Source organism: Talpa occidentalis, unplaced genomic scaffold (genome assembly GCF_014898055.3).
Source record: "Talpa occidentalis isolate TD23 unplaced genomic scaffold, MPIMG_talOcc4v2.1 talOcc4.6, whole genome shotgun sequence".
NCBI classification, from domain to species: domain Eukaryota; kingdom Metazoa; phylum Chordata; class Mammalia; order Eulipotyphla; family Talpidae; genus Talpa; species Talpa occidentalis.
In genome coordinates, this window is record NW_023604972.1 from 110015290 (window position 1) to 110029185 (window position 13896).

The 13896-nt window shown below is 33.2% G+C and overlaps 1 protein-coding gene across 1 annotated transcript in view; it reads right to left on the reverse strand.

Moving 5' to 3' along the window:
* ST8SIA4 (ST8 alpha-N-acetyl-neuraminide alpha-2,8-sialyltransferase 4) overlaps positions 1 to 13896 on the reverse strand; it is a 98444-nt gene that overhangs the window by 67201 nt on the left and 17347 nt on the right. The window lies entirely within an intron of this gene.

The window sequence follows — 13896 nt, forward strand, 5'->3', positions numbered from 1 at the left end:
TGTGTTTTGGAAAGTGAGCTAAGGAAAACAAAAGACAATAATAAATGTGTTAAACTGAAAATTGCATTTTAATTACACTTGTTAAAACATTAAAAAAAATTTAACTTAGAAGTTGTGCTAACTAAAATAAACTAAAACTGAAAAAAAAATCACCTTTTAAGTTGCAATTATTTAAAGTAAACAAGAAACATGATCTGTTTCATTAATGTACCATATTTAGGTGACTAGTGATTTCTTTAAGCAGAGCCATTGTTACTCAAAACAAGTTAACAATAATAGAGAAGATCTAAAGGCTGATATTATTTTCACCTTGATGTTTTAAAACACCCAAATTGTCAAAATTTAACAATAAGAGTTTGGGGCCTTCTTAGTGGTGCAAGGGTTGTTAAGCACAGCAGATCTCTCCTGGCTTGCCTGCTGCTCCTCTCAATAGTGTGTTTCAGTCAATCTGCCTGTTCTGTTCCCCACTCTGTCTCTAGTGAATCCTCTCCCCCCCACACATGTGGCCTGTACCCCAGTTCTTGTATGCATAAATAAATAAATCTTTAAAAAAAATAAGAGTTTTTACATAATAGAAAAAAGAAACTACAATGTTCATCATACTTAAAACTGTTAAGTTCCCTCCCTGTTTTATTTTAATAAGCTGTAAAAGTTTCAGTTTGTGGTTTATAAAAATGAAACTTCCAGTTCTCCCTTCATCAAGACTGTTCTGCTTTTTGTCCATCATCACATAAAATATTGAGATATGCTTAAAGCCTGCTATACGTCATTAAAATTGTCTAAGACTTGAAAATCTTTTTGCCAGATAAAAATAGAAAAGAAATATCCTTAATATAAAAAGTACCAAATTAAGCATCTCAAACATTAATAGTTTTCTTAAATGACATAGAGAAAGAAGACCACGGCTGGGGAATTTGAAATATTAAAGTGAAGGGCAAAGCTTATATATATTTATATATATATAATATTGCTTAATAAAGATGCATAATAAGATGCATAATTATAATATATAATATTATATATTATATAATATATTATTATATAATATATAATATATATAATATATTATAATATATATTATATATATATACTTTAGAAAATTAGGTAGGATTATTACTAATCAGCTCAATCATCAAGGTTAAAAATTATGACAAGCACATCCATACAATGATTTTTTTTTTAAGATTTATTTTATTAATTTATGCACTTAAGAACTGGGATGTAGGCCAGAGGTACAGGATGTGGGGTATGTGTGTGAGATTCACCAGAGACAGAGTGGGGAGCAGAACAGGCAGATCTCCAGTTCTGGCTGGGGATCAAACTATTGCCACAAAGGCTGGTGATAGTTTGATAGTTCTTACTTTAACCCCTGCACCACCAGGGAGGCCCTCCATGGAATGTTTTGATATGATGATGTGCACAAAGAATAAGGGCAAGAATATGTTTAAAAAATAAAACTTCCCTGGAAAAGGAATCATTCTCTTATCCCAAAGAGAACTGACTTAAAACCTATTTTCATGTATTTTTGTAATTCCTTCCATCTTCCTAGCATTAGCACTCTGTTCCTAGATCTATCATTATTGTTACTATTCTATTTTGTTTTTACTTTGTATGTGTCTATCTCCTCCAGCAGTCTGCAACCTCCAAACAGAACATTTATCTTTATATCCCCCATAACCACAAAAGTTCCTCAGATTTTGGCATCCAGTGATTGCTTACTAATTGATGAATGAAGAAATACTTGCTGAATCAACGTGACAACAAATTAATGGAAATATTCCTTCCATTTTTGAACTTAAAAGAATTTTTTTTAAATCTTTTAAATTATCCTGTTTAGGAGAAATATATTTTCAGTGTTCAAAAAGAAAAAAAAAAATACAGGGCCTCCCTGGTGGCGCAAGGGATTAAGCATCGCACTGTGAAGCACTCCGCAGCATCTTCAGCAGAAGTTTGATCTCTGGCCTGCAAGGGAGCAACCCACATGGCGCAGCAGACCTCTCCTGACTCACCTGCTCCACCCCTCAGCAGTGTATTTCAGTAAATCTGCCTGTTCTGCTCCTCACTCTGTCTCTGGTGAGTCTTCTCACCTCCCGCATCTCTGGCTTGTACCCCAGCTCTTGTATGCATAAATAAATAAATCTCAAAAAAAAAAAAAAAACATGGGATGCTAATTTTGAACTCCTTTCCTAAACAAAACACAATAGGAAGAAAACTTATTCTCAATTCAGTTATAGAATTATTTTTTGACTGAAGACTGACTGTGCTATTCTGTCTGAACATTTCCAATTTAGTAGAGATAATAAGAAATAGGGCCTTCCCTGGTGGCGCAGTGGTTGAGCGCTGGGCTGTGAAGCTGCCCACAGCCTCTGCAGCGCTGGTTCGATCCCCATCCACCGGCAAGGGTCCCACATGGCTTGCAGACCTCTCCTGCCGCCTGCTGCTCCCCTCAGCATTGTATTTCATCAGTCTGCCTGTTCTGTTTCCCGCTCTGGCCCTGGTGAATTCTCTCACCCTCCCGCGCTTCTGACTGTACCCAGTGCTTGTATAAAATAAATAAATAAATAAATCTTTAAAAAAAAGATAATAAGAAATATCAATTAAATTATACAGATACTATAAATATCCAAGTTATTCAAACCTTAAGGGACATCCATATAATTTGAATGTCAGTAAATTTGTTATACAAATAAAGGGAGCTTGTGGAAGCTTCAGTTTACAAATCTTCAGAGCTAGGATTTGAACGCAACTTTGAATCTAAAACACTCTGAATCCAAAATATATTGTCCAATATTGCAGTTCTGAATGGTTTCATTGTCCAAAATGTGTGTTTTCTCTCTCACACACAAAACAAACAAAACACTTGTCTCTTGTCACTAATGAGAGACTACAAAACTCTAAAAGTTGAATTTTAATGTGTCTATTTAAAAACAAAACAAATTTCTCACTATCAAGTAGCATCCAAGCTAGAGCATGAATGATATCTCCTTCCCTTTTAATGAACTTTTTAAAATATGATTGTTTTCATTACCAATTTAAAAACAGAGGTCACTATATAGGCACAAGTGAACACTGACAAGCATTACCAAAACCAACTTTGACTAATTTTCTAACAAAAAACACTTTTAATTCTCCTTCTAAAAGAAAATCATTTGGTATCATACTAATAATATTCTTTTAAAATTAAAGTTTCCAGTAGCAACATAGTGAAATAATGCACTGAAAACAGAGCATTCTGCGGTTCCAAGAATTTTAGCAGTTGCTGGTGAAGTAGATATGGGAAGTGGGAGGACTTATCTTCCAGCATAAGGTCACAGTCCTTTCCCCAAGCTATACTAAAACAATTGATGTAAAATAGCTTCTCTCCTTTTTGGTCAGACTGTATTCACGGTTCTTCTTTAAATATTTTGCAAAGACTGACTTCCCAGGACCCTGACCTCATCACATTATAATAATCCATATGAATCACTGAAAATGACTTTCGTTTTTCTTTGACTATGATTCTCTTCTCCTGATAATAAGTCTTACTGTTTGTTTTGATCAAATCAGGAGAAAAGGCAACATTCCTGTCCCAAAAGGCCAGATTACAGGATATAGAATTATAAGGAAAATATTATTTCTACAAGATGACCGATGAGGAAATTTACTAATAAAACATGGCAATTGGAAAGAAAGAAATTTAAGCAACAATACAAGTTGATAGGATCTATTCCACAGTTATCTATCGAATCACAAGAAAACAGATTCATAGAGTTTCAGCCAGCAAGTAATTTATGAGAACTTGTGGTTCAACTGTCTCATTTGGCATATTGGGAAACTAACACCCAAAGTGCTTTACAATACTTGTTTAAAGTCACACAGATATATTTATATCAATGCCAGTAGAAAGATCCATGTTTCTTTAACTCTTGAATGAACATTATTTCAATTTTACCTTATGAGAGAATAAATAAGCAATAATGACCATTTAATAGCAAATCTTTATATTTTTCTGCCACAATTTTCATACCATGAATATGAATATACTACAAATTCCTTAGTTCCAAGCCATCAGAAGAAAGAAGTATTTATATTTATTGAGTAATGATTTTCACTTGGGATTATACTAGACACTTTCACACTTAACATGTTTTACTTCTATAGCCACAAAAAAATGGAAGATGAGGATTATTTTCTTCATGATAAAACTGGCTTTAAAGAAATAAATCACTTAATTTTAAGCATCAATTAATTGAAAAAGTTAGAACTTCAAATTTGATCTACTTGATTTAAAGATTGATCTCAACTGATTAAGACATGTCTTCCTTGACAGCAAAGGTCATGAGTCTCCTGCTCATTTATGTGGCCTTGGAGTTCTGTGACATACTTTTGGGCTCAAAATAAGTAATTGATAAAATCAAATCTCACAAGATGGTCCATAAGCTATAGCTGGAGAAACCATTCAACATTATAATCAGCTTGTTTTTTAATTTTAATTTTGTATTTCTTTGATTTTTTTTTAACTATTTCAAACTTTATTGAGATCTAATTGACATGTACATTGTATAAATTTAAAGTGAACATGGGCCCTCCCTGGTGGTGCAAGTAGTTAAGTCTCAGCACTATGAAGCTATCTGCAACCCTGCAGCATGAGTTCAATCCCCCACCAGGGAGCTAACCCACATGGCAAAGCAGACCTCTCCTGTCTTGCCCAGTGCTCCCATCAGTAGTGTATTTCAGTCAATCCACCTGTTCTGCTCCCCACTTTGTCTCTGGTGAATCCTTTTACCCTCCCCCTGACACTTCTGGCCTATACCCCAGTTCTTGTATATATAAATAAAATAAATTTTAAAAAACAGATTAAAAAAATAAAGTGAACATGATTATTTTGTATACCTATATATTGTAAAATGATTTGCCTCAACAAGCTTAGTTAAAACATCCATCAACTCAGATCTACTTAATTACCATTGTGTGTGTGTGTTTGTGTGTGCGTGTGTGGGTGGGTTTGAGATAGAAACAGAGAGAGAGAGAGAAAGAGGGGCTTTATTTGTTGTTTGATTGCTTTATTAGCCTAGACATTCAATAATAACTGGTACCTTGTGAAAACAGCAGATGATAAAATGGCATTCCTGCTTATAATTTTTATACTAAGTCATCAAAATTGGAAATTACCCTAATTTAGATAATCTCTCACTGGTCTTCATGTTTCAGAGAAAACATAACTAAAACCAAGTACAGCATTAACACTTATTTCTGAGAAAAAAAAGTATTTCCAATCTGTATTTGAAACTAAAGTATTGGATTTTGAGGCAAGGTAAAAGCTCTGTTGTTGTATCCTTCTCTAACTTATGTACATTCAGGAAAAATCACTTAAAATGTCTGTTATAGGGAAATACGTAGTTTGTTAACCTAAACATAACTACCACAAGAGTAAAAAAGGAAACCAATTTGAATTCTCTGGGATTCATTTTCTGTCATACAAAAAAATTACATTTTAAAACATGACATATTCATTACCATTTGTTTTATTTATTATAAATATTCACTAATTTTCTTATATTGCCTCCCACTGTCTATTCCCAGCATCACTACCTTACAAGGCCCCTCATTATCTTCACTTTAAGACTGTTTTCTCTGTTACATCTTTGTCCCCCTCTAATTTTTCTACCCCTTAAAATTTTTCCTGAAATTTTAATTTAACCATGCCAGTCCTTTCCTGGGTAGCACCACAAAATACCTGAAAAATTACGTCCAAGGCAAAGCATAATAAATCTTGTGTTACTTGTCTCTCAGGCTCCCCAGTCAGTGTAAACTCTTTCCATTTTCCCATAAAAATACATATTTTTTTATTTTATTTTTTAAAGATTTATTTTTTATTTATACAGTTGCTGGGGTACAGGCCAGAGGCATGGAAGGGGAGACAGAACAGGCAGACGGACTGACAGGAGAGGTCTGCTGCGCCATGTGGGACTCTCCCTGGCCGGCCAGAAATCAAACTTGTGTTGCAGAGGCTGTGAACAGATTCACAGCACTGTGCTCAACCCGATGCACCATGGGGAGGCCCCTAATTTTTTTAAAATTTATTTTAATTTATTTTATTCAGCATCCTGAAACTCAAAGACCTGGCAAAGCCTCTCATCCCCATGCCCAAGGCCAACCTGTGGTCTTAGCTCCAGTCTGCCTATGGTTCACTCTCTCTCCTCTATACTTTCCATCTCAGTCTCATGATTTCAACCCAAGTTCTGTTTCCCTCATTAAATCATCCCTTGACTGGATCAAGAAGGTTGGTATATATAAACAATGGAATATTACTCAGCAAGCAAAAAAGATAAACTCATGCCATTTGCAGCAAAATGGATGGAACTGGAAGGATCATGTTCAGTGATATAAGACAGAAAAAAAGGAAAAATACTGGATTGTTTCACTTATAGGAGGAACGTGGGATTGTTTCACTTATAGGGTTGAGGGAGAAGTTATTATAATAAAGTGAAAACCAAAATCAATAGGCAACTATAAACCAGAGACATTTTACAGTGGGGGAGGAGGGAGTAGGATCAAAACAGTTATGGGAAGAGCACAGGGGACTATGTTGATGGTACACAAGTGAATGGTTGGTGTGGGAATTTCACAGGAACTGTAACCAACATGAGAAAGGCATACATTGTAAAAAAAAAAAAAAATGAAGAACGATGAACAAAATACAAAAAATAAAAAAAGAAGAAAAAAAAAAAAAGAATTCATCCATGACCTACAGTCTGTCTCCTCTCTGTCTAATTACCAGGGCCCACTCCATCAGTACCGCTAATAAAGCAATTTGCCCATTATTTGTTCTTTGGTTTATCTCCTTCACTAGACTGTTATCAGAAAAGCAGAGACATTGTTTCCATTTCTGTATCTTCAATTCCTGATAAATATTGTAGGTAAACAGAAGAGTGAGGGACTTAATGAATAAATTATAAGAAAGATCAAAACTGTGTTATGTAACTTGAACACATACATATTGAAAAGTTTGTGTTTGACTTTGAACTCCATAGTTTGGACTTAGGTCCACTTAGAAATGAGTTTGATAGGTGAAAAATAAATACTTTAAACCCAAAACTGAAGTCATATTTTAAAAATCTGTGGAAGGGTTGATTAACTGCCCATTTGCTAATGCTCAGTGGATGCCAGGGAAGATGAACTTCATGACATTTTGCATCAATATGAATCATGTCATCTACTCTTGCTTTATCATCTTACTCTCTCCTAAGACCTGGATTTCACTATATATTCCATGCTTTCTTCCCTTTTATCTTTATTTTATCCCGGTCCTGCCTTCTACAAATACGCTTATGTTCTATAGTACTAAATATTTTCCCCTCATGTTTATAAAAACACCACCACCTGAACATTAAAGAACATTTCTAGAAATCCTAAAGTCTTCTCTAGGACCACAGGATGTCATATAAATCCTTAACATAGAGTAATAGTCCTTCATCACCACCACCTAAACATAAAGAACATAACTAGAAATCCTAAAGTCTTCTCTAGGACCACAGGATGTCGTATAAATCATTAACATAGAGTAATAGTCCTTCATCACATAAGCCCAACAAACCTGGCCGTTTCTCCTTGCACATCGCTCCTTATTATGAAACTCAGAGAAGAGAGTCTCAGATTGTTTTTATCCTAAAACCATGAAAAGCGTCTGTCTTTATGCCCACTGGCTGCCTCAGATTGCTCTTTTTCACATATTGAATGACTAATCATCCAGACATGATGATTTACTTGTCCTTTCTTGTTATGCATTATAAAATGCCTCTATACTTGTTTACATTTGAATAAATTCCTAGAACTGAAAATAGTGACTAAATGAATGCAATTATTTTTAAGGTTTAATAGACATTATCAACCTAATTTTTAGAAAATTTGTAACAATTTAGATTTTTAAAGAATTTCAAGGAGTGCCTATATCAATGCAAATGTGCACTGAATATTAAGAATCTATAATCTTACTAGGTTGGTAGATGGAAAGTGTAACTGCTTCTAATAATGCATTTTTAGAAAATGGTATAAGCATTTTAAAGCAACATTATAAAATTTAAAAGTTTATTAGTCATAATTTTCATTTAGAAGATTATTTCTTATAAATTTTTTCATTCAAGAAATGACAGGATTGGAATGAAAAATTTATAGTTTTAATTCATAGCAAAATCTACAGTAAATTTCATACTGCATTTTAAGTAAAATTTATAAAAATTATAATCAAAATAAAATGAAATTTTAATTTCTACCCAAAACATTAGAGTAATGATTTATGTTTTATGATTAAAACAAGTGGAAATCACAAAGATAATTAGTTTTATGAAAACTATATAAAATTTCATAGATCAAAAATATGTATCAAATATTATAAAAGATAGGCTAGAAAATATTTGCACTAAATGTTATATAAACAATGATATTATTCCTAAAATATAAAATGATTTTTAAATCAGTAAGAATTTAAAAAATATTTCTAGTCCCCTACACATGGTCCTCATCAGAAACTTAGTTACTTACAGCAAAGCATTAATTTTTTTAAAAATATTTATTTATTTATTTATGCATACAAGAACTGGGGTACAGGCCAGAAGTGTTGGGAGTGAGAGGATTCACCAGAGACAGAGTGGGGAACAGAACAGGTAGATTGACTGAAATACACTGCTGACAGGAGCAGCAGGCAAGTCAGGAGAGGTCTGCGGCACCATGTGGGTATCTCCCTGGTCAGGGATTGAACTCTTGCTGCAGAGGCTGTGGATAGCTTCACAGTCTTCACAGTGCTGTGCTTAATCCCTTGTGCCACCAGGGAGGCTCCCAAAGCATTAATCTTTCTTTAATTAAATTTATATTTTGATATATTTTTACATCTTTGTCCATTTTTAAACAATGTTTGCTCCCTACCCCCACCTCATGTGTAGTCCCCATAGAATTTCCTTCACCAATGCAGCCATGCACCATCACCATAGTCCCCTGTGCTTCTCCCCTACAGGATGTCTCTGATTAGCATTAATCTTAAGGCAAAAACATGCCCAATGAGAATGGAGGGGAAAGATTTAGGCCACTTTTGTGAACATGTAGAAAAGACCTTTTTTCCTCTCTCAGAAAAAGGCTTATTCGCCTATAAGAGTTAACATTCATAGAAGGTCAAGAGGATTATTTAAAGTTAACCATAAATTATCTATCAGTGGAGAATCAAAAATTGATTGTTATAAAAATGACTTGTATCGGTCAATTCAATTAAATTCTTCAATCTTTTTCTTTTGTGAAGCATATAATCTCTTATCTTAGGAAGCTAAATCATCATAAAGTAATACATTTTTATTTTTTTACATTAATTTTGTGGTAGTTACTATGGCACCTGGATGGGAGGTGCAGTTTAGGGAATATTTATGGAGGCATTTAAAATTTTCTGGTTCCATGAGTCCTTGAATAAAGTAGCGCTCCACAATTTTAAAATCACAGAATTTTTTCTTCTGTCTACCTACACACTTCATTACAATTGATGTTAAAATAAAACATTTGTTAAGTGAATATTTGAGATGCTTTTCTATTAGATAGTAATACAAATATCTAAAATTGCATTTTTCTTTACCAAAAACAACATAGACAAAGATGTTAGTCAAAGAAACAAAGAACTTATCCCACAGAGGAAAGAGGAAATATTGGAGATAAAAATTATATATCCTGCAGAAACACTCTTTTGTAAAGGTCCTGACCTGTGCCTACTCTAAGGATGTAGAAGTACATTAAGTGAAGTCACACTTTCCTACAGTTTCGAGGTAACACGTCTAGAGAATTCAAAATGCCTATCAATATGTGAAGTAGAAGTCTAATAAAAGTATTAAAATCATATTTGTTCTCCTGCCATTTGTGACAACATGGATGGGCCTGAAAAGCATTATGCTAAGTGGAAAAACTCAGAGAAAGACAAATACTATATATCGTCACTTCTGTGGATGAAATATAAAATAACCAACCTTGCAGAAGCAGAGAGTAAAATGATTTTTTTCAGGGGATGTGGGTTAGGGAAATAGGGAAATGCTGGTCAAAGAGTGCAGTTAGAAGATGAATAATATCTGTAGATCTAATGCACAACATGACTATAGTTCATAGTGCTGTGTTTGGACGTTGCTAAGAGGGTAGCTCTTAAATATTTTCACTAAAAGAAATGTAATTATGTCAGCAAATGGAAGTGACCTTAAGACTATGGTGGTGATCATGTTGCAATATACTAGGGCATCAACTCAATACTATTGTACATGTTACGTGTACAACTGTATATATATATATATATACACACACACACACACATACACACACACTAATATATATATATAAACATATATATATATATATATAACTTACACAATGTTATATGTCAGTTATCTCAGAATAATGTTGGAAAAAGTAAAATATATATCTTCTTATATCACCATTTTATTTTCTCCTCAAAAAGCAAGCGAAGGTATGTAACTAGACATCAATGTCTGATTAAATGAAGCAAAATTTTGTTCATATGGATCTATATGAACAATATTTTTAACATCACTGGAGCTTTATCACCTTTCATGAATCTTCCTCATCAGAGAGGATTGTAGGTCCAGGAATGTAAGATATTTTCAAATTCAGTGAATTATTGACTGCCTGTATTTTTCTATTTTGGTTCTTTTGTTCCTGTAATATGACATTCACTAATTTAAAGCCCATATACGTGGGTTGAGGGTTTCACAAAAAAAAAAAAAAGTACCACTGATTAAGTGGGGACTAAAGTTATGATTTTATGCATTTTTATTAAAAGTAAAACATTCCTCTTATGTTTATTTTTTCTGTTATTTAAGTACATATGTATGAGATATGAATTTTACAAATCAGTTCAGTACTTAGTCATTCTTTAGGGAATCAAAATTAAGCTTTCATTGATGATCCTATTCTATGTTTTGTTTACTTTAAGTATGATGTAATTATATTGACCACGGTTCATATTTTAGACAATATTCCACTGAAACCAACTTCAATTTAATTGATCAATTGATGAAACAGTTATTGAGGCAATATCTCTCAAGGAAATGTGTGGGAATGTGTGTGCATTTGTCTATATTTATGCATTATTCCATTACATGTGAAAACAAAGAAGCTGGCACTTTTCATAGGTTTATCTAAAAATATTTGTGTATTATATAAAAAAATTACATTTTCTAAAATTTCATAGGACAGATAATTTCCTGTATAGTCCCTTGACTTCCTGTGCCAATAAGACAACTGAGCAAGAGATTCCTGTTTCCATGTAATAATGCATTTTTGTACATCACTAAATAGACAACATTTTGTTTTAAAAATGCTTCTGAAAAAAGTAAAAGTACTGTTTAAATTCTAATTAACATTGAATGAAGATTTGCTCTCCAAATAATACTTTAATTTATAAAGCAAGAGACCAACTTGCATGTAATACCTGTGTGAATGTGTTCCTTGAAGGATCACTGAATCAATCAGTGTCCTCTGCAAGCATATCTGGTATAAATTATCTCTCCTTTAACAAACTTACTATTTAATAGTATTTCACAGGAAAAGTGGGAAACATATGAACTGATTAATTTTCAACCAAAAACAATCCATAGTTATACAAATACATACATAATACATCTTTGAAAAGGAGAGAAATCTGATTTTAAAGATTGTTAATAACACTAAATTCTGGGGATCTAATGCACAGCAAAATGATTACAATCAATAATATCATATTATGAACTTCAAAACCACTGAAATACTAGATCTTAACTGTTCTCACCACAAAAAAGAAATAATAATTATGTGATCTGCTAGCGTTGCTAGCCAACACTATAGTGGTAACCATATTACCGTACTACTATAAAAATGCATTAAATTAAATCAACCTTAAACTTGCAAAATGCTACATGTCAATTATATCTCAATATTAAAAATAAATAAACCAAAGTTTTTTTTTTTTTTTGCTTTCTAGCAATACATACATACATACAAGATTTGTAAATGGGGAGGAAAAAAACAAACATCAATGAATTCTGTGCTTAATGACCAATGAAAGTTTTTAGGAAACAATTTAGAAGGCTTTCTTCAAAGTAAATCTCATAAAATTTGATTTTTTCCTCAATTTTATCATAATCTTTAAATATGTTGCTTTTTTGCAGGAATAATACAATAGGTATGATCACAACATAGGGGAAAACTAGTTATAAAAAGACTCTTAATGTTAACATGTATGGTAGCCTCGAAGGCACAATATGTTATAAAACACCAGATTTATGTAAATTCAGTCTTATGCAAATTATTCTATAAGGCACACTCTACAAATTTCAAGTTATAGACATTAATATTCTCTGTTTTAAATATTATAAGTTTATTGTGGGATTAAGGAGAGGAAATGGAAAGAGAGAACAGGAGTCCTCACAATCTACTTGGTAAAAGGAAGACACATGACACCAATCTATTATCCCTTACCCCATAAAAGAGAAATACCATTTGCATTTCCTAGAAGAAGGATTTTCATCTTGCCCTGTGACTTGGTTACCTAAAATTCTAAGGACGGTGATGAGATGGTCACTTCAGACTAGGTAACCAAGAACATTGTGAGGGCAACATTGAGACAGTATGAGGGTTTTCTACTTATACAAAATGACAAAAGATAGAAAATAACAAGATCACTCTTTCTTCCCTGTCATATTTTCTATCCACCCTTCTTCTCTACCTCATGTCTGTGTCATATAAAAGCAGTCCTCACTTCAGAGTTGAGGCTGAATGTAATAGGTTATAAAGACATAGATGCTAAATTGTAAAGGAACTTAGAAGAAGTCAATTTCATTTGGATAATTACTCCAGTATTAATCAACTTTTAAAATTCTCTTCTTCACTTTGCAACAATACCATTATGGTATAAAACTTCATTTCTTTATTTTACCTGCCCTTTGAATTTAGAAAGTTCTAGAAATCTTGCTTTTCCTTTATCACCATACTTTGCAAAACTCATTATTTTTACTACCATTGTCATTCCCTCACCAAATATTTTTACTTTCCCTTTGGCTATAATTTGGTTTGTATATCTACATGCTGACATATAATTTGGTTTGTATATCTACATGCTGACATGCGTGTCCAGTCAATTTAAGACTTTGGGTTTCTGGCCTCCCTGGTGGCTCAAGGGGTTAAATGCAACCTATGAAGCTGTCTGCAGCCAGTGTAGCACGTTTGACTCCTGGCCAGGGAGCTACCCATATGGTACAGGAGACTTCTCCTGACTTGCCCGCTGCTCCCCTCAGCTGTGAATTTCAGTCAATCCGCCTGTTCTGTTCCCCACTCTAACCCTCCACACCTCTCACCCTCCAGTACCTCAGTTCTTGTATGCATAAATAAATAAATCTTTTTTTAAAAAAAAAAGTAGTTTGGGTTTTTAAAACCTCAACCAATATCAAATCAATCTCTGACCCTGCATCCAAATGACAAAAGGTAGAATAATAAAGTGATTTACTCCCATTGGCTAGTGCCCTAGTAAAATTTTTATGGATATTAGTGTCTGAATTTCTTTAAATGTTGCATATTTATCACGAACCCATATAATTATCTTTATTTTTTAAGACTATTTCAACATATTTTCAAGATCCGCAGTTTCACAGGCTGCATTTCCACCTGTGTTCAAGAAATTCAGTTTATTTGAAAACATGACATATCAACATACATTCCTATCTACCATTATTTTGAACAATTTCATATTTCAATATACATGTTTCATGCATTCAGCAAATTTTTCTGAAGGACTAAAACAAACCAAAAATGATCAGATAAATGAATGGAAACTAAAAACTGTTAGTATTTATGATGTTATTACAATCCCATTTTTACTGACATGTTTCAGCTAATCAAAAGTAA